The 23037-nt window shown below is 39.4% G+C and overlaps 1 pseudogene; it reads left to right on the forward strand.

Annotated features, from left to right (window-relative positions):
- The window catches only part of LOC128061755 (tigger transposable element-derived protein 1-like), a 74267-nt pseudogene extending 52288 nt beyond the window's left edge, over positions 1–21979 (forward strand).
- Positions 21980–23037: the final 1058 nt, after the last annotated feature.

Below are 23037 nucleotides of genomic sequence, written 5' to 3' on the forward strand. Positions count from 1 at the left end.
GTACTTTGTTTTTTTAAGGGAGAATAACCACTAACAAACTTCAAAACATACCCAGACTCTGGAATTCGTATAGCGTGATGGTGATATGAAGGTAGACACTTAGATGAATCAGAAGATAAAGTGCAGAAAGAGAATCAAAATTGGATGAAAATTTATATATATAAAAATAAAATCTCAAATCTCTGGGGAAACATTAAGTTGTTTAATGAACAGTGCAGAGATAAACAGTAGACTCTGTGTGAAAACAAAGTTAAATCCACAGTCCATCAGAATAAAGCCTATAAATAATAAGGAATTAAGTATAAAATATCTGCTTTATTGACTATGCCAAAGCCTTTGACTGTGTGGATCACAATAAACTGTGGAAAATTCTGAAAGAGATGGGAGTACCAGACCACCTGACCTGCCTCTTGAGAAACATATATGCAGGTCAGGAAGCAACAGTTAAAACTGGACATGGAACAACAGACTGGTTTCAAATAGGAGAAGGAGTACGTCAAGGCTGTGTATTGTCCCCCTGCTTATTTAACTTATATGCAGAGTACATCATGAGAAACGCTGGGCTGAAAGAAGCACAAGTTGGAATCAAGATTGCTGGGAGAAATATCAATCACCTCAGATATGCAGATGACACCACCCTTATGGCAGAAAGTGAAGAGGAACTAAAAAGCCTCTTGATGAAGGTGAAAGTGGAGAGTGAAAAAGTTGTCAAAAGCTCAACATTCAGAAAACGAAGATCATGGCATCTGGTCCCATCACTTCATGGGAAATAGATGGGGAAACAGTGGAAACAGTGAGAGACTTTATATTTTGGGGGCTCCAAAATCACTGCAGATGGTGACTGCAGCCACGAAATTAAAAGACGCTTACTCTTTGGAAGGAAAGTTATGGCCAACCTAGATAGTATACTGAAAAGCAGATATTACTTTGCCAACCAAGATCTGTCTAGTCAAGGCTATGGTCATGTATGGATGTGAGAGTTGGACTGTGAAGAAAGCTGAGCACCAAAGAATTGATGCTTTTGAACTGTGATGTTGGAGAAGACTCTTGAGAGTCCCTTGGACTGCAAGGAGATCCAACCAGTCCATCCTAAAGGAGATCAGTCCTGGGTGTTCATTGGAAGGACTGATGCTGAAGGTGAAGCTCCAATACTTTGGCCACCTGATGGGAAGAGCTGCCTCATTGGAAAAGACTCTGATGCTGGGAAGGACTGGGAGCAGGAGAAGGGGGCGGCAGAGGATGAGATGGCTGGATGGCATCACTGACTTGATGGACGTGAGTTTGAGTAAACTCCGGGAGCTGGTGATGGACAGGGAGGCCTGGCGTGCTGTGATTCATGGGGTCACAAAGAGTCGGACACGACTGAGCAACTGAACTGAACTGAAATATAAGTCATATATACAGGACTTTCCTGGTGGCTCAGACAGTAAATTATCTGCCTACAATGTGGGAGACCCAGCTTTGATCCCTGGGTCGGGAAGATCCTCTGGAGAAGGAAATGGCAACCCACTCCAGTACTTTTGCCTGGAAAATACCATGGACAGATGAGCCTGGTAGGCTACAGTCCATGGGGTCTCAAAGAGTCGGACATGACTGAGAGACTAAACTTTCACTTTCAAGCAAAGAAAGGTAAAATGAGAGAAAAGGGTAACATTTCCTGATAACTGACAAGTGAATCTAACATTTTGCCCTATGTTTATGTTGAATGATAGAGAATGGAGACAATTTACTGTTTTTGTACTAAACAGTATCAGGAGCAGGCAAAAACAGCTTAGCTGCTTTTTTTTTAGTAAATACCAGGTCTAAGACTAAGATTTCGCCTTCCAATCAATATTAACAGCTGTTTACCAAGACTCTCTTCAAGATTTTCATTTTGTCATTTTCATCAACCAAAAGCAATTTTGTCATGTATTTTGCATAACCTCAGCCAACACTTGTGTAAGGCTTGCCTTACATTCATCCTTGCAGGCCCTGAAACTCTAGGTCTTTGCCCTAATTCCCTCATTTTGAGATACTACTTTACTCTGTCAAGTTGGTGTTCTCCCCTTCTCTCCTCTTGTGTTAGTTAACTACACTAATTAGCTTAACTTTACTCAGTTAACGGGCTTTTTTATACATGCCTTCTGAGGAGTCCACATTTGACATAACCATACGTCAAAGTCCAGAAGTCACAGAAAGATTGATAATGTCAACTCCACAAAAATGAATGAAAACATCCACAGGGCAAAATACCATGAGAAGACCCAAAACACTAATCATGAAATGGGGAAAATATCTATGGCAAAGGGTGAAGTTCCTTAACACATAAAGTAAGCAATAAAGTGAGATGCAGTCCAAAAAAAAAAAAAAAAAACAGAAGAATTAACGTATAAACGACATGAATAAACAGTTAACACAGGGGGAAAAAAAACTTGTTTTAACGCAGTTAAAAGTACTTAGCTTCACTCATTTATTGTTGTTGTTTCACTACATCATGTGTGACTCTTTGTGACCTCACAGACTGTAGCCCACCAGGCTTCTCAGTCCTTGGTATTTCTCAGGCAAGAACATTGGAATGGGTTGCTATTCCCTTCTCCAGGAGACCTTCCCAACCCAAGGATCAAACTTGCGTCTCCTGCATTGGTAGGTGGATTCTTTACTGAGCCACAAGGGAATCCCAGCTTCACTCTTTAGGAGATATAGAACTAAGCAAGAATTTCACATGGAATAGTTAGTAAGCAAAAGAGAAACATAAGGTGAGAATGAAAGTGGGCTGAGAATTAGAAGCCTGGGTTCCAGGCTGAAATTTTGCAGGGCCTAGATAATAAACACCATTCATGTGTTTATTATGTGTGATGGTGTAATCACCCACCAAGAGCCAGAAATACTGGAGTGTGAATCAAGTGGGCCTTAGAAAGCATTACTATGAATAAAGCTAGTGGAGCTGATGGAATTCTAGCTGAGCTATTTCAAATCCTAAAAGATGATGCTGGTAAACCACTGCACTCAATATGCCAGCAAATCTGGAAAACTCAGCACTGGCCACAGGATGGGAAAAGGTCAGTTTTCATTCTAATCCCAAAGAAAGGCAATGCCAAAGAATGCTCAAACTACTGTACAGGTGCACTCATTTCACATGCTAGCAAGGTAATGCTCAAATCCTTCAAGCTAGGCTTCAACAGTACATGTACTGAGAACTTCCAGATGTACAAGCTGGATTTAGAAAAGGCACAGGAACCAGAGATCAAACTGTCAACATCTGCTGGATCATAAAAAAGCAAGGGAATTTAAGGAAAACATCTACTTCTGCTTCATTGAGCATGCTAAAGCCTTTGACTGTGTGGATCACAACAAATTGGAAAATTCTTGAAGAGATGGGAATACCAGCCTTAACTGCCTCCTGAGAAACATGTATGAGTTAAGAAGCAATGGAACCGGACATGGAACAATGGACTGGTTCAATATTGGGAAAGGAGTATGTCAAACCTGTATACTGCCCCCCTACTTATTTAACTTCTATGCAGAGTACATCATGTGAAATGCCAGGCTGGATGAAGCACAAGCTGGAATCACGATTGCCAGAAGAAAAATCAATAACCTCAGATATGCAGATGCTGCTGCTGCTGCTGCTAAGTCGCTTCAGTCATGTCTGACTCTGTGTGACCCCATAGATGGCAGCCCACCAGGCTCCCCCGTCCCTGGGATTCTCCAGGCAAGAACACTGGAGTGGGTTGCCATTTCCTTCTCCAATGCAAGAAAGTGAAAAGTGAAAGTGAAGTCGCTCAGTCGTGCCCGACTCTAGCGACCCCATGGACTGCAGCCTATCAGGCTCCTCTGTCCATGGGATTTGCAGATGACACCACCCTAAAGGCAGAAAGTGAAAAGGAACTAAAGAGCTCATTGATGAAGGTGAAAGAGGCGAGACAAAAAGCTGCCTTAAAACCTCAACATTTAAAAAACCAAAATCATAGCATCCAGTCCCAACACCTCATGGCAAATAAGATGGTAAAAAACTAGCAACACTGACAGACTTTATTTTCTTGGGCTCTAAAATCTCTGTAGACGTGACTGCAGCCATGAAACTAAAAGACACGTGCTCCTTGGAAGAAAAGCTATGACACGCTTAGCATATTAAAAAGCAGAGACATCACTTTGCCAACAAAGGTCCATGTAGTCAAAGCTATGGTTTTTCCAGTAGTCATGTACAGATGTAAGAGCTGGAGAATAAAAAAGGTTGAGCACTGAAGAATTGACGCCTTCAAACTGTGGCCCTGGACAAGACTCTTGAGAGTCCCCTGGACTACAAGGAGATAAAACCAGTCAGTCCTAAAGAGAATCAACCCTGAACGTTCATTGGAAGGATTGATGCTGAATCTGAAACTCCAATACTTTGGCCACCTGATGCGAAGAACTGACTCACTGGAAAAGACCCTGACGCCTGGAAAGATTGAAGACAGGACGAGAAAGCAATGACAGAGGACGAGATGGTTGGATGGCATCATCAACTCAATGGACATGAGTTTGAACAGATTCTAGGAGATAGTAAAGGACAGGGAAGCCTGGTGTGCTGGAATCCATGGGGTCACAAAGAGCTGACATGACTTAGTGACTGAACAACAACAGCAAAGCTAGCAATCAGATGAAGAGGAAGAGATGCATTATAAAAGGATTAATGTGAAGCACTAGAATCCCAGGAAGGAGCAATGCACACAGTGAGACTGTGCTGAGACATCTCCATGTTGTAAATGCTTGAAATTCACTTAAGTAAAAGCAAATTAACAGCTAATGATAAGAAACACCCTCTGCCCCACCCCACCTACACAGCCGTGCCTTCTGGCTTCTTACACTTGCCATTGTGGATGCATGCCAGAATTCAGATTCATTCGCTAGTGGTAAAGAACCCACCTGCCAATGCAGGAGACATAAGACACGTGGGTTTGATCCCTGGGTTGGGAAGATCCCCTGGATGAGGGCATGGCAACCCACTCTAGTATTCTTGCTTAGAGAATCCCATGGAAAGAGGAGCCTGGTGGGCTACAGTCATGGGATCACAGAGTTGGACATGACTGAAGTGACTTAGCATACATGAAAAGACTGAAAAGCCTGTAATGGGAAAGAGTGAAGGGTTGAGGAGGGCCCTTTTTGGAAAGTATTCATACTAAAAGACTAAAATGTCATTCAAGTTCATAACTGGTTAGAAGAAATAGAAATATATGGGACTTCCCTTGTGGTGCAGTGGTTAAGACTTAGCACTTCCAATGCAAGGGGCGTGGGGATCCCTGGTCAGGAAATTAAGATTCCACATGCCATGAAGCGAGGCCAAGAAAATTTTAAATATAAATTAAATAAATTAATTTAATTAAATAAGAAACAGAATAAAAATTGAAGGACAGAAGCTAGCCAGTGCCCTAGAAAATTTCATCTCCTCCCAGGCTATGTCCAAAGCAAAATCTCCTGAACACCTTTGGTCCACTATTGATAGAAAGAGATCACTCTCCACTCAGTTCCTTTCTACAGTATCTTCTAGGAAGTCTGTTTCTTCATCCCATATAGCTTCTTATATCCATACTCCCTTCTTCAGACTTAAAACTAATCCTTTATAGTTTCCTTCACTCCCACTTTTCTGCACATTCAATGTTTGTTTACTCAGCACAAGGGTGACCATAAGTCACCCTATCTGTAATGTCCCAGAGTACACTGTGCCTGTGTTTTACTGAGTATGTATGCTATAGACTGTTTTATAATTATAATAAATGTGAACACTTCTATTTCTCTCATTTCTTGAGAATAGGTCTCATGTTTGTATCACATCCTCCTAGCAAAGAATCAGGCAGATAGAAAATAATGAATATATGCTTAGTAAGTGAATAAATGAAAGACAAAATAAATTCTAAAACTCTACAGTAGTTCCACATTGTGTACTGTCATATACAAACAGGAACATAACAAAGCAACTCATACTTTGAATAAAAGGCAAAACGCGTGTTTAAGAAAATTACAGCAATCATCAAAGTGAAATAGCTATCTATCCATGACCTGAAAATGACATGGAAGAAAAATGGCCAAAGTATTTCTACAGAATAGGTATACATTCATCTGGACTTCCCAGGTGGTTCAGTCATAAAGAACCCGCCTGCCAATGCAGGAGACTTGGGTTCAATCCCTGGGTTGGGAAGATCCCCTGGAGAAGAAAATGGCAACCCACTCTAGTATTTTCGCCTGGGAAATCCCCCTGACAGAGAAGCCTGCTGGACTACAGTTAACGGTAGTAGCAAAGAGTCAGACACGATTCTTTTTTGCAACTACTACTTTTTTTGTAGTCACAAAGAGACACGACTGAGTTGACTGAAAAATCTACAGTGCATTCATCTACTCATTCAGTAAATCTTGACTTCAGCACATACCTTGGGGTCAGGCACTCTTTTAGTCTACAAAGGAATATCTTTATAATTTAGATGAAACTGGTTCACATCTGATTATGTTCAATAATTTTACCTAGCAGGGTCAATCAATAAAATAATGCTTTATTAATTTTTATGTTGAAGAATCATTTGGAAAGATTTAAAGCCAAAGTTGGCATAAATACCTGGTCAACACAACCCAATCTACAGTCTACATCTGGAAGGTCCCAAAGTAGTAAATTAAAGTCGGGTGTTTACAACAAATTTCAGACTCAAATAAAATATGAACTATGTTCAGTATACTCTAAAATGTAAGATAAAATCTTATAATATATCAAATAAGTCTTAATATACACTAACTTTAGATACCCTAATTTTAAAACTAAACCCTATCTGCATGAAAAATAAATTTATCTATGATAATTTTAATTCCTGAAGGTTCTGAACAGTAATGTTTTAATGAAGAAGTTAATCATGAAATACACATTTAACTTCATATTTTCATTACATATATATAGAAGACTGTAAGTAGTAAATGTATTATATAAAATATCATGAAAATTAACATGATATGGGCTTAATTGAAATGTAATCACTTCTCTAATTTCTAAAATGTTCTAAGAATCTCTACTGGGATTTCTTAATTTATTGAAAACAATGTTGCAGTAACAGACATTATTAAAGGATAAAAGAGTGTACTCTACATTGTTAAATTTTCCAAAATTAAGATTGCTTAAGACTGTTATTTACTAACAACCCATCTCACTTTTTGAAGTTTATTGACATTGCTCATATGTCCCAAATTAATAATTCATCCCTGTTTAAAAAAAAAAAAACTGGAATGCTCTTGTTTAACTTTTATTTCAAATAGGTTACTATCTCATAAGGTAAAGAAAATGGAAATGCCCCAAGATAAGGTAACAAATTATTTTAAAATATTGATTACTTTGCACACATTCTCAGTAAGAAGAGTGTAATGAAACCATATGTTTTCAAAATGTTTTAAAGACTGAGAAGGTAAGGTCCACATGGAAAATTAATACATATTTAAGATAGAAAAAGATTGATAATTGAGTATAAACTAAAAATCAAACAATTGAGATTATGTATCTATTATACTAAAGTTGTATGATAGCCTTGAAGAGATAGAACATTATCCTATGACATTTTATAGATTTTAATTTCATAAAATATGAAAGAAATAGGGGCCAGGTTATTATATTTTGTTTCTATCACTCTGTCAATTTCAGGACACTTTTAGTTTTCATAAAACTATGTTACTGTACCTCTTTTGTACATTACCTCATGAATTTTGAGAAAGATCATCAGACTGGTAGAAGTCCAAGACACTGTAGTATCCATTCAATAGTTCATATAACGATGAAATGTTTGGAATTTCAAGTGGCACTGCACTTAAAAGTAAATTATGTTTATAATGATGTTCTTCTATTTCACTCAATATCATAAGGTAGTTCCAGGAATATTTAATCTATCTACAAAAGAGATTCAAAGAGCCAAGAAAATAAGTTTGTGTCTCACAAATTCAGCTTTGCAGGCCAGAATTTTTAGTTCATCTTTCTGTGGCCTTTCAGATTGTCCTTCTAAAAGGACTCTGGTGGAAGAGAAGGAAGAAGAGGAAAAAGCAGCAGCTTTGACAGCTACTAACCATTGTGGATCAGCTGGTAAACAATCTGCCCACAATGTGGGAGACCTGGGTTCAGTCCCTGGATTGGGAAGGTTCTCTAGAGAAGGGAAAAGGTACTCACTCCAGTATTCTGGCCTAGAAAATTCCATGGACTGTATAGGCCATGGGATCACAAAAAGTCAGAAACAATTCAGTGATTTTCACTGTCGTTTCATTTTCAAGATACCAAAATGTGGTCCACTTGAGAAGGGAGTGGCACACCAATTCAGTATTCTTGCCTTGAGAACCCCATGAACAATATGAAAAGGCAAAAAGATATGACACAGAAAGATAAACTTCCCAGGTCAGTAGGTATCTAATATGCTACTGGAGAAGAGTGAAAAAATATCCCCAGAAAAGACGGAACCAAAGCGAAAACAACGTCCAGCCGTGGATGTGACTGGTGACAGAAGTAAAGTCCAATGCTGTAAAGAACAATATTGCATAAGAACCTGGAATGTTAGGTCCATGAATCAAGGCAAACTGGAAGTGGTTAAACAGTAGATGGCAAGAGTGAACAACGACATTTTAGGAATCAGTGAACTAAAATGGACGGGAATGGGTGAATTTAATTCAGATGACCATTTTGTCTACTACTGGGAGGAAGAATCCCTCAGAAGAAATGGAACAGCCCTCATAGCCAACAAGAGAGTCCAAAATGCAGTACTTGGGTGCAATATCAAAAATGACAGAATGATCTCTGTTCATTTCTAAGGCAAACCATTCAATATCACACTAATCCAAGTCTATGCCCCAACCAGTAATGCTGAAGAAACTGAAGGTGAATGGATATATGAAGATCTACAAGACCTTTGAGAACTAGCACCCGAAACACATATGCTTTCCATTACATGGGACTGGAATGCAAAAGCAGGAAGTCAAGAGATACCTGGAGTAACAGGTAAATTTGGCTTTCGAGTACAAAAGGCTCACAGAATGTTGCCAAGACAACACACTGGTCATGGCAAAACCCTCTTCCAAAACACAAGAGAAGACTCTACATATAAACATCACCAGATGATCAATATTGAAATCAGACTGATTATATTCTTTGCAGCCAAAGATAGAGAAGCTCTATACAGTCAGCAAAAACAAGACCGGGAGCTGACTGTGGCTCAGATCATGAACTCCTTATTGCCAAATTCAGACTTAAATTGAAAAAAGTAGGGAAAATTACTAGACCATTCACGTATGACATAAATCAAATCCTTTACAATTATACAGTGAAAGTGACAAGTAGATTTAAGGGATTAGATCTGATCGACACAGTGTCTGAAGAAATACGGACAGAGGTTTGTGACATTGTACAGCAGGCATTGATCAAGAAAATACCCAAGAAAAAAAATGCAAAAAAGCAAACTGGTTGTCTGAGGAGCCCTTACAAATGGCTGAGAAAAGAAAAGAAACAAAAGTGAAAGGAGAAAAGGAAAGATATACCTATTTGAATGCAGAGTTCCAAGGAATAGCAAGGAGAGATATGAAAGCCTTCCTCTCTGATGCAAAGAAATAGAGGGGGAAAATTGAATGGGAAAGACTAGAGATCTCTTCAAGAAAATTAGAGATACCAAGGGAACATTTCATGCAAAGATGGGCTCGATAAAGGACAGAAATGGTATGGACCTAACAGAAGGAGAAGATATTAAGAAGAGGTGCCAAGAATACACGGAAGAACTGTACAAAAAAGATCTTCATGACCAAGATAACCACGATGGTGTGATCACTCACCTAGAGCCAGAAATCCTAGAATGCGAAGTCAAGTGGGCCTTAGGAAGCATCACTATGAACAAAGCTAGTGTATAATGGAATCCCAGTTGAGCTATTTCAAATCCTAAAAGACAATGCTGTAAAAGTGCTACACTCAATATGCCAGCAAATTTGAAAAACTCAGCAGTGACCACAGGACTGGAAAAGGTCAGTTTTCATTCCAATTCCAAAGAAAGGCAATGCCAAAGAGTGTTCAAACTATTGCACAATTTCACTCATCCCACACTCTAGCAAAGCAATGCTCAAAATTCTCCAAGTCAGTCTTCAAAAGTATGTGAACCATGAACTGCCAGATGTTCAAGCTGGATTTAGAAAAGGCAGTGGAACCAGAGAACAAATTACCAACATCCCTTGGATCATCTAAAAAGCAACTGAGTTTCAGAAAAATATCTACCTCTGCTTTATTGACTATGCCAAAGCCTTTGACTGTGTGGATCACAACAAACTGCAGAAAATTTTTAAAGAGATGGGAATACCAGACCACCTTACCTGCCTCCTGAGAAATCTGTATGCGGGTCAAGTATCAACAGTTAGAACTTGACATGGAACAAGAGACTGGTTCCAAACCAGGAAAGGAGTACAAGGCTGTATATCGTCACTCCGCTTATTTAACTTATATGCAGAGTACATCATGCAAAATGCCAGGCTGGATGAAGCACAAGCTGGAATCAAGATTACTGGGAGAAATATCAATAACCTCAGATACACAGATGACACTGCCCTTGTGGCTGAAAGTGAAGAAGAACTAAAGAGCCTCTTGATGAAAGTGAAAGAGGAGAGTGAAAATGTTGGCTTAAAACTCAACATTCAAAAAACTAAGATCATGGCATCTGGTCCCATCACTTCATGGCAAATAGAGGGGGAAACAATGGAAACAGTGACAGACTTCACTTTTGGGGGCTTCAAAATCACTGAAGATCGTGACTGCAGCCATGAAATTAAAAGATGCTTGCACCTTGGAAGAAAAGCTATGACTAACCTAGGCAGCATATTAAAAAGCAGAGACATTACTTGGCCAGCAAAGGTCCGTCTAGTCAAAGCTATGGTTTTTCTGGAAGTCATGTATGGATGTGAGAGCTGGACTATAAAGAAAGCCCAGCACTGAAGAATTGATACTTTTGAACTGTAGTGTTGGAGAAGACTCTTTACAGTCCCTTGGACAGCAAGGAGATCAAACCAGTCAATCCTAAAGGATATCAGTTCTAAATATTCATTGGAAAGACTGATGCTAAAGCTGAAACTCCAACACTTTGGCAATCTGATGTGAATAACTGACTCATTTGAAAAGACCCTGATGCTGGGAAAGATTGACGGCAGGAGAAGAAGGTGACAATAGAGAATGATATGGTTGGATGGCATCACCGACTTGATGGACATGAGTTTGAGCAAGCTCCAGGAGTCAGTGACGGACAGGAGGCCTGGTGTGCTGCAGTCCATGGTGTAGCAGAGTCAGACATGACTGATCAACCTAACTGAAGATACAAACACTTGTTACAACAAAGGCTGGACTGTAGTCGGAGTCATGATAGTCTGTGTTAAACAGAAATAAGAAAAAAAAAAGTCCAGTCTTTCCCCTCTATATTCCTCTTGTGATTTCTAGGAACTTTGGATACACTGCACGTAAATAAAGTGTAAGGTATATCTTAACTAATGTTTTTTTTTTTTTTTTAGTATTATATTTGCAACAACATGAGAGGAAAATATTAGTGTCAGATCTTCTGGTTTCCTTCTATGCATGATTTATTTCCATCACCAAAAACAGTATCTAGCTGCAAACATTTCAGCTTATTAACTTTAGGAATAATGCCTTTTTTGTACTTCCAATTTTCTTCTTCAATCCATAGGGCATCTTCATCATTTTTTTTTTTTTGAGACGTTCTCATCCCAAAGTGTACATACTTACATATATCACAGGGAAATTATATTTGTTCTTGACAATCTCCACTGCATTCACGGAAGGAATTTCTAGGCAAAAGTGTTTTGCTAGCAAAGCAAGGCCAAGAGGACAGGGATAGTATTAGAGAAATAATAAAGAGCCAAATTGCTCTGATTTTAAAAAGGAGGCATTAGAGACTTGAAGAGAATACCAATTGGCAGAGGATTGAGGAGATAAACCAGACTGAGGAAAATTTAGATGCCTGAGTGGGAAAAAAAGGAAGGCAGAGAGCAAGAGATACCCTGTCAAGTAAAGCCTCAGGAACTGGGTAGCCTATCCCTTCTCCCGGAGATCTTCCCAACCCAGGAATCCAACTGGGGTCTCCTGCATTGCAGGTGGATTTTTTACCAGCTGAGCTACCAAGAAAGTCCTTTTGGAAGAAGATGTCAAATAGAGATTTCATAAAGCTCTTTGCTGTATGGCCGGTGACACGGTTTCTCCCCTCTCACACCAAGAAATTGTCACACAAATATCCATTACTAATCTGAATTTGGGAAATAAATTTACATTAGGATGTCAAGGGCATCAGAAATATGAGTCATGCTTCAAGAGTTACAAACTGAGGCTGCAAGCAGATATTGTCAATATCTGTTGGGTTCTATCGAATGCTACAAACTCTCCATTGCCTCTCTGCAAAGTAGACATCTACTTTCTATTTGTATTCTACAATGACTTTAAAACTCTCCACCTCCAAAACAATTCAAGTTTTTGGAGAAAAGTTTTAATGTAAAAAAAAATAATAATAAGTCTTCCTTATATTCAGGCAAAATCTGAACCCTTATAGTCACTTCTGAAATACAGAGAAACAAATTCCCTCAATTTTAACAACTAAATTAATTAGATTTTTATTGCCTTCAAATCGTCAGAATTCACAAAAGTGGTTTTGAGCTTTTCATAATTTTGATCAGTCTTTTCAGAGCATGGGAGCGTGACAAAATTATGTTTAAAGTGTAAAAAGGCTTCATTAATAAGTAGATTGCACTCTATTCAACAATAGAAGTATTTTGGATAAATTTATTTTTCATGCTGTTCAGGCTTAGTGATTTAAGTGAGAGTACCTAAAACTACTATAAGTAGTTAAATCTGTTTATCATTAAGTTTTAAATTCATTCTTGTTTTAGAGTAAGCACATGCGTGCATGGTGAGTCCCTTCCATCATGATACCCACAAAGTAAAGCACACTGAACATAAATAGATCCACTATGAAGCTGACAAATGGTAAAATAGTATCGAATTTCTGCTGCTGGGGAAGTTGAAGAAAGATGTGCAGGAAGTGATGCATCTCCAATGGGACAAACATTCAGCTTTGACCTGAAAGTAGAAGACACTCATGCTACCAAACGTGAGAGAAAACAGCCCTTGACACTGCTGATAACCCAGATGCAGGGCGCAGAGTAGACAGCAACCTCAGGATCACACAGGCTGAAAGTAAGACCTTTCCAGAGGAAAAAACAAAGGTGCTGACAGTTCAGTTCAGTTCTAGTCTCTCAGTTGTGTCCGTCTCTTTGCGACCCCATGAATCGCTGCACGCCAGGCCTCCCTGTCCATCACCAACTCCCGGAGTTCACTCAGACTCGCGTCCACCGAGTCAGTGATGCCATCCAGCCATCTCATCCTCGGTCGTCCCCTTCTCCTCCTGCCCCCAATCTCTCCCAGCATCAGACTCTTTTCCAATGAGACAACTCTTCGGATGAGGTGGCCAAAGTACTGGAATTTCAGCTTTAGCATCATTCCTTCCAAAGAAATCCCAGGATTGATCTCCTTCAGAATGGACTGGTTGTATCTCCTTGCAGTCCAAGGGACTCTCAAGACTCTTCTCCAACACCACAGTTCAAAAGCATCAATTCTTTGGTGCTCAGCCTTCTTCACAGTCCAACTCTCACATCCATACGTGACTACTGGAAAAACCATAGCCTTGACTAGACGGACCTTGTTGGCAAAGTAATGTCTCTGATTTTGAATATGCTATCTAGGTTGGTCATAACTTTTCTTCCAAAGAGTAGGCGTCTTTTAATTTCATGGCTGCAGTCACCATCTGCAGTGATTTTGGAGCCCCCCAAAATACAGTCTGACACTGTTTCCACTGTTTTCCCATCTATTTCCCATGAAGTGATGGGACCAGATGCCATGATCTTCGTTTTCTGAATGTTGAGCTTTAAGCTGACAGTATAGTGCTATAAAAAGAGTTTAGGCTCTAGAGCAGATTTCCTAGTTTGAGTTGAACATAGCGTATGACCTTGGGCATGTCACTAACCACTCTAAGCCTGTTATTATGAAAAATAAGGACCTCCACCTGGTAGCACTGCTGAATTAAATGAGAAAATCTACATAAAGTATATTTAACATTTTAAAAAATAATAGAATACAATAATAAACATGTATTCGTGCTCAGACACTCAGCGGTGCCTTAATCTTTGTGACCCCACGGACTGTAGCCCGCCAGGCTTCTCTGTCCATGGGATTTCCCAAGCAAGAATACTGGAGTGGATTGTCAGTTCCTTCTCTAAATAAACCTATATTTCCATTTTACTATCCTCAAAAGATTTGGCATAACTATCTCTATTCTCAACTAAGTGCTGAGATTTTGTGGGTAAGAATCTTATCATATTCATGAATACATTAGAGTGCTTATTAAGCATTTGATGAATAAAATAAACTTTTGAGTAGCCACAGTTATAATAGGGTATGAGAGTTTTCTGCAATAGTAAGAAAAAGTGATTTTACATGTCAATGTATGGCAAAACCAATACAGTATTGTAAAGCAAAATAAAGTAAAAATAAAAATTAAAAAAATATAAAATAAAATAAAATTTTAAAAAATTCATTAAGGACAAGCTATTCATAGTAAAAGCATGGGATTCACAAACTGAAATCACTCTTTGCACCATATTTAGCCATACCTAGCCGAAGGGTTTCTTATCAGCCCTTAATGCGGATAAACTAGAAATTTACACCTACACGAGAGTGTATTATTGCCCCATATATTTGTGGCTCCTCTCTTGAATTTGCATCTCACTATGGACTCCCTCTTTAGGGACGTGTACTCACCTCCACGCTGTTGAACCCAGATGTGAAATGTGAAACATAACACAGAGACGTGTATGTTACCTCTGAGCTGAACCTTAAAGCTCACAGTTTGCCACTTTTCCCCTCTGCTTTGAGCCCAGCAATGTTCCAACAAAAATCATTCAGTCAGCCTGATGTTGGGGTGAGGATGACATGGAGCAGAGAAAAGGCCAAATTCTGTTACACAGAAGACAAGAACCAAATAATCGCTGGTGAACTGAGCAACTGAGAGTTGACAGTTGCCTGTTTCCAAAGTATGGCTTTGCCTCAGTTGGCTGTGAAAGTGAAAGTCACTCAGTCATGTCTGACTCTTTGCAACCCCATGGACTATAGCCCACCAGACTCTTCTGTCCATGAGATTTTCCAGGCAAGAATATTGGAGTCAGTTGCCATTCCCTTCTCCAGGGAATACTCTTGACCCAAAGGTGAAACCCAGGTCTCTTACATTGCAGGCAGATTCTTTACTGTCTGAGCCACAAGGGAAGCCCCAAGAGAATAACAAAGCTTCACTGAGTGTGATTGGTGTGTATTGCATATAACTATGTTTACTTTAACTGCAGGAGAAACTGCCTGTATTCATCATCCTACATTGTGAATTCATGTATTCTGCACAAGTCCTTCAGTTATTTGTATGTTGCATTTTTATGAAGCATGTTTTTAATCTTCCACATGATACAAATAAACCATATCTGATTATCGCTAACCAGATTTTAGTATGTGGAGTAGGGACTAGGTGAGGGGCCTATTAATAGTCCCCTTACAAATATGCTTAAACAAAATTTAATTTTTCTAGGTTTGTTGATATTCTTCAATGTCAATGGTATATGATTAAACAGTATCTGTTCCTGAAAGGTTAAAGAAGGTCTATATAGAGATATTCAATAGGACACAAAAAATCACCATAGAATATGATATATTTAAATTCCTTTTAGTTGCATATACAAACACTTAAATTATGCAACATAACTCTTTTAGTGGTCCATAATTTTTTTTTTCCATTTTATTGTAAGATCTATGGCTTCCCTGGGGACTCTAGTAAAGAATCTGCCTGCAATGCAGGAGACTTGGGTTCGATCCCTTGATCAAGAAGATACCTGGGAGAAGGGAATGGCAACCCACTCCAGTATTCTTGCCTGGAGAATTCCATACACAGAGCAACCTGGTGGGATATATTCCATGGGGTCTCAAAAGAGTTGTACACAACTCAGACTACCATTTTCACCTTTTTTTCACATGCTAGCCTTACTAGCCTCTATTTTCTTACCTCAAAGTGGAAGTCCTTGTTTTGTTAGTAATATACAAAAAAAAAAATCAGTCTTGGACTAAGATATAACTTATAAAAATATATAAATATAACAAATCAATTCAGCACAGTAAATTGCATTATATGATATGATTGAGAAGTAGAAAACTCCTTTTAAGTCCCTTATAACAATTACAATTTTCAAAATAAAAAACTCAATGTAGTAAGCATATTTCACACAATTATTTTGAATAGGGTATTATGCTTCTTTGATGACACAAAGAACTTAACAATTTTTCAGTGACTTTGAGATATTTTGTAAAGATTATTCACTATTATACCCTAAGGGTATAAAACTGCTGAATACTAGAGTGTGCTCTGAATTGACGAACAGGCAAAATAAAAAGCTACATGAATGGAAGTTTTCTATACTGTAAATGCTAATCGGTTACTATATAGAGTTTACATGAGTTAGGCTTGAAGAGCAAGCTCAAAAGTAAGTCGTGTTAGTTTCTAAATACTGGCACTTTTCCACATGTAAAGCTCTAGGTTCAAGATCATCCTGTTTTGCCCAGAGATCTGTCCTTTCTGGTCCATAAACACATGGAAAGGAATCTGCTTTGTTTACCTTGTCAAAAGTCACTGAAATAATATCAGCGAAGAATTGGGTGGAATATTCTGGTGAGGAATCTTACAGTAAGAGGAAATCATTCCACAAATTGTCTGATACTTCACAATGATTCAATTTCACACCACTGGGTAAAATCCAGAGGAACACAGGAAATCTCCCAGTATTACTCACTATTCCCTGGGGCAGTCCTAAAATATCTGCATGTTACCACTTTATTCCAAATGAGAACTTGTATAAACCACTGAATTATTTTTTTTGTAAGTATGTGCATACACATATATACGCAAATACACTCATTGGAAAAGACTCTGATGCTGGGAGGGATTGGGGGCAGGAGGAAAAGGGGACGACAGAGGATGAGATGGCTGGATGGCATCACTGACTCGATGGACATGAGTCTGAGTGAACTCCGGGAGTTGGTGATGGACAGGGAGGCCTGGCGTGCTGCGATTCATGGGGTCGCAGAGAGTCGGACACGACTGAGCAACTGAACAGAACTGAACTGAACTGATACATTTATTTATACATACCTCATTTTATTTATCCATCAGTGGAGATTTAGATTGTTTCCGCTTTATGGCTGTGAACATTAGCTATACAAATATCTATTTTAGTCTCTACTTTCAAGTCTTTTGAGTGTACACCCTGGAGTAGAATTGCTGAAGCATATGATAATTCTTTTTAATTATTTTGAGGAACTACCTGAATTATAACTGCAGATGTGTGTGTGTGATTTTTACTAGTACTTTCCTAATTTTAAAAGGTGAAACTGTCTTTGTAAAATATTTTCATAATCAAAACAGGCAAATATTGAAAATAAATTTATGGTTACCAAAGAGAAGAGGTAAATAAGGAGTTTGGGGCTAACATATACACACTACTATATGTAAAATGGATAAAAACAAGGGGCATCTGTATAGAACAGGGAACTATATTCAAAATCTTGTAGTAACCTAGATGGAAAAGAATGTGGAAAATAATATATATGTATGTGTGTGTGTGCTCAGTCATGTCCAACTCTTTGTGACCTCATGAACTATAGCCCACCAGGCTCCTCTGTCCATGGGATTTTCTAGCAAAGTATACTGGAGTAGGGTGCCATTTCCTCCTCCAGGGGATCTTCCAGACCCAGGGATCAAACCTGAATCTTCTGCATTGGCAGGTGGATCCTTTATCACTTGAGCCACCTGGGAAGCCAATATGAATATCTATCTATATACATATATGCATATTACTAAATCACTTCCCCGCACACCTGAAACTAACACAATATTATGAATTAACTACACTTAATTTTAAAAATGAACAAAACAAACCAAAAACTAGTTTACAGGTAAAAAATAATAATTAAAATTTTTAAAATGAGACTATTTTAAATATTTCAATGGTACCACAGAATAAATCTAAAAGTCTTAATTCAGACTTCACAGAATCATCCAATTTCTTGTAGAGCCTGATTGATGGATATGTTGTACACGTGTTCAGTGATCCATCCACTGATCACTGACAAACGCCAACACACCTTCCATAGTTCACTACTGTTAGCAAGACTACTGCATTTTTTTAGATCACAGATAGTCAAGGATATTTGTCTTTGCATTTTAGTTACATTTTACCTCCATCTCATTTCTCTTGGGCTCCAAAATCACTGCACAGTGACTGCAGCCATAAAATTAAAGGTACTTGCTCCTTGGAAGAAAAGCTATGCAAACCTAGATAGCATACTAAAAAGCAGAGATCTCACTTTGCCAACAAAGTTCTACCTAGTCAAAGCTATTATTTTTCCACTAGTCATGTACAAATATGGGAATTGGACCATAAAGAAGGCTTAGCACTGAAGAACTGATGTTTTCAAACTGTCATGCTGGAGAAGACTCTTGAGAGTCCCTTGGACTGCAAGGAGATCAAACCAGTCAATCCTAAAGGGAATCAACCCTGAATACTCTTTGGAAGGACTGATGCTGAATCTGAAGGTCTAATGCTTTGGCCACCTGATGCAAAGATCCAACTCACTGGAAAAGACCATGATGCTGGGAAAGATTGAAGGCAGGAAAAGGGGAAAACAGAGGGTGAGATGGGCAACTGACTCAGTGGACATGAGTTTGAACAAACTCTGGGAGATGGTGAAGGACAGGGAAGCCTGGCTTGCTGCAGTCCCTGAGGCCACAAAGAGTTGGACATGACTTCGTGACTGAACACCATGACATGTCATCACATTTTTTTTATATATTCCTCTTCATTTCAGTGTCTTACATAAGCCAGAATGTACCTATAGACATTATATTTTATGTCTTTCACATTGACCCCCTCTCCCTACACTACGTTTTCCTGTGAATGAAATCTTAAGGCAAGATTCCTATTGAATCAGAAGGGAGCACAGTGCACCAGAACCCCTGAATAGGAAGGGGTTTCTTCCGACAACATACCCGTCCCTCCCTCACAGACCAATTCACTTCCGAGACAGTGATTTATATTCTTCCCTGCCACTGAGGTCCATTGTTTACTGGTGGTCTAGTATAATAATGCTCTTGTGTGTTGGGATAGAAAAAAAATTAAAAATGAATGAGGACCACAGTTCAAAGGAAAGCTCATGGCTCTTCTCCATCCACTCTCCGTCCACCATGCAACCCTCTATCCCCAAGGACAAAAAGTGCTGCTGTGATTCAACAGATTTTACAACATCCTTTGAGTCACCATGTGGAATTATTAGTCACATCACTCTCAGCTGGAACTTTCTCTCTTCAGATGCTTGCTTTTTCTCCCCCACATAAAGATGTGCCTTAAATCTTGGATGCAACTGGCTTGAGAACCACCCCCTTCCCATCATCCCTGTTAATGGCTGAATGTTTTATTCCCTCAAATTCATGTGTAGGTATCTAAACCCCACTGTGATTATATTTGGAGGTGAGGACTTTGGGAAGTGACTAGATCACGAGCGTAGAGCCCTAGTAAATGGGGTTGGTGCTTTTATAAGAGGAAAGATAGTTCACTCTTTCCACCAGGTGAGCATACAAGGAGAAGTCAGCAGTCTGCTGACTGTGGGCTCTCAGCTCAGTTCAATTCAGTTCAGTCGCTAAGTCGTGTCTGACTCTTTGAGACCCCATGGACTGCAACATGCCAGGCCTCCCTGTCCATCACCAATTCCCGGAGTTTACTCAAACTCATGTCCATTGTGTCAGTGATGCCATCTGACCATCTCATCCTCTGTCGTCCCCTCCTCCTCTCACCTTAAATCCTTCCTAGCATCAGGGTCTTTTCAAATGAGGTAGTTCTTTGCATCAGGTGGCCAAATTATTGGAGTTGCAGCTTCAGCATCAGTCCTTCCAATGAATATTCAGGACTGATCTCCTTTAGGATGGACTGGTTGGATCTCCCTGCAGTCCAAGGGAATCTCGAATCCTCTCCAGCACCACAGCTCAAAAGCATCAACTCTTCAGTGCTCACCAAAATCCAAAATCATGTAGGCTCCCTGATCTAAGACTCCTCACTCCAGAACTGCAATAATAAATTTCTGTTACTTGTACGCCACCCTGTCTATGATACTTTGTTAAACAACCGAAGCTGATCCAAGAAACACATCTGGCGCAGGTGCTGCCATCAGCTCATGGGCACGTTTCTCGATTTTCATCTACTTACCATCTGATTAACTGATGTTTTCTCACACTGAAATAGTCACATCAAGTTTTGAAATTTAGGTCAAAAGAGAAGAAAGGAAAATCAAATCCTTCAGTCTGCTTTGCTTCTAGGCTACCAAGGTTTGAATTCCTTCTCTTCAAGCTAGAAGTTGAATATTCTTCATCTAAGACTTAGTTGGTCTAACTCATCTATTAATAACTAATTTTCTCCTTATCAGACATATTGCTGATATGGAGAAAATTGATGTGGTCTGGCTAGAAGATGAAATCAGCCACAACATTGCTCCAAGACAAAGCTCAATCCAGAACAAGGCCCTAACGCTCTTCAATTCTGTGAAGGCTGATAGAGGTGAGAAACCTGCAGAAATCTGGAGTTAACAGAGACTTGTTCATGAGGTTTAAGGAAGGAGGCCATCTCCATAACATACAAGTGCAAGGTGAGACAGTGAGTACTTATGTAGCAGCTACAGCAAGTTAACCAGATTTGGTTAAGACACTTAATGAAGGTGGCTACACTAGACAACGGGCTTCTCAGGTGGCTCAGTGGTAAAGAATCTGCCTCCCAAGCAGGAGATACAGGTTCACTCCCCGGGTCAGGAAGATCCCCTAGAGAAGGAAATGGCACCCTACTCCAGTATTCTTGCCTGGAAAATTCCATGGACAGAGGAACCTGGTGGGCTATAGTCCATGGGGTCACAGAGTCAGACACAACTAAGCTACTTGAGCACGGCACACTAGAAAACAGATTTTCAGTTGTAGATGAGACAGCTTTATATTGGAAGAATATGCCATTGAGTAGTTTCATAGATAGAAAGGAGAAGTCAATGTCTGCCTTCAAAGATTCAAAGAACAGGCTGACTGTGTTGTTAGAGGCTAATGTAGCCAGTGACTTTATGTTGAGGTCGGTGCTAATTTACTATTCTAAAAATCCTAGGATCCTTAAGAATTATCCTAAATCTAATCTGCCTATGTTCTAGAAATAGAACAAGAAAACCTATATGACAACACATCCATTTACAACATGGTTTACTGACTATTTTAAGCCCACTGTTGAGGCCCAATGTTCAGACAAATAAAAAAAAAAGATTACTTTCAAAACTACTACTGTTCATTGACAATATATCTGGTCACCGAAGAGCTCTGATGGAGATGTACAATGAGATTAATGTTATTTGCATGCCTACTAACACAATATCCATTCTCCAGCCCATGGATCTGGATCAATTGTGACTTGTGAGTCTTATTATTTAAGAAACACATTTGGTAAAACTTTACCTGCCAGAGATAGTGATTCCTCTCATATATCCAGGCAAAGTAAATTGAAAACCTTCAGGAAAGGTTTCACCATTCTAGTTTCCATCAAGAGCATCCATAATTCATGGGAAGAGACCAAAAGATCAACATTAATGGGAGTTTGGAAATGGTTGATTTAAAACTTCTTGGAGGACTTTGAGGAGATCAAAATTTCAGGGGAGGAAATAACTGCAGAAGTGGTAGAAACAGCAACAGAAGCAGATGTGGCACCTGACGATGTGACTAAATTGCTGCAATCTCATGATAACACTTTAATGAACGAGGAGTTACTTCTTATGGATGAGCAAAGTGATGTCTATAGATTGGCTTTGCTGTGCATTGGGTAAGCAGACCCAGGTTTGGTTAGGTTTCATGACAGATTTAACAGCATTTACTCCAATTTTGAGAGGAAGTCTACTGTGAGTACAACACTATCAAACAGACTGTATGCTTCAAAGAAGCTGTTTGTGAAAGGAAAAGTAAATCAGCCCAGGGAGTTTCACTGTTGTCTTATAGTAAGATTGGCACAGCCACCCCAAACTTCAGCAAATGCCACCCTGATCAGGAAGCAGAAACAACCATTCAGTGAAAAGATTATGACTTGCTGAAGGCTCAGATGCTAGCATTGATTAGCAAGAAAGAGTTTTCAATTCATATACATAACTTTTGGAGACACAATGTTATTGCACACTTCATAGACTACAGTATAATATAAATGTAACTTTTATCTGCATTGGAAAATCAAAAAACTCATGGGACTCATTTACTGAAATATTTGCTATCTTGCAGTGGTCTGGACCCAACTCACACTATCTTCAAGGTATGCCTGCATTATTCACCACTAAAAAGAAATAAGCTATCAAGCCATGAAAAGACACAGAAGAAATTTAAATGCATAATACTAGGTGAAGGAGCCAAGTTGCAAAGGTTACATATTATATTTCAACTATGTGACATTCTGGAAAAGGCAAAACAATGGAGACAGTAAAAGGATCAGTGGTTGTCACAGGCTGGAGTAGTCAGTCAGTCAGTTCAGTTGGTCAGTTATATCCGACTCTTTGCGACCCCATGAATCGCTGCACGCCAGGCCTCCCTGTCCATCACCAACTCCTGGAGTTTACTCAAACTCATGTCCATCGAGTTGGTGATGCCATGCAGCCATCTCGTCCTCTGTCATCCCCTTCTCCTCCTGCCCCCAATCCCTCCCAGCATCAGAGTCTTTTCCAATGAGTCAGCTCTTCACATGAGGTGGTGGAAGTACTGGAGTTTCAGCTTCAGCATCAGTCCCTCCAATGAACACTGAGGACTGATCTCCTTTAGGATGGACTGGTTGGATCTCCTTGTAGTCCAAGGGACTCTCAAGAGTCTTCAACACCACAATTCAAAAGCATCAATTTTTTGGCGC

Source organism: Budorcas taxicolor, chromosome 16 (assembly GCF_023091745.1).
Source record: "Budorcas taxicolor isolate Tak-1 chromosome 16, Takin1.1, whole genome shotgun sequence".
Lineage (NCBI taxonomy): Eukaryota > Metazoa > Chordata > Mammalia > Artiodactyla > Bovidae > Budorcas > Budorcas taxicolor.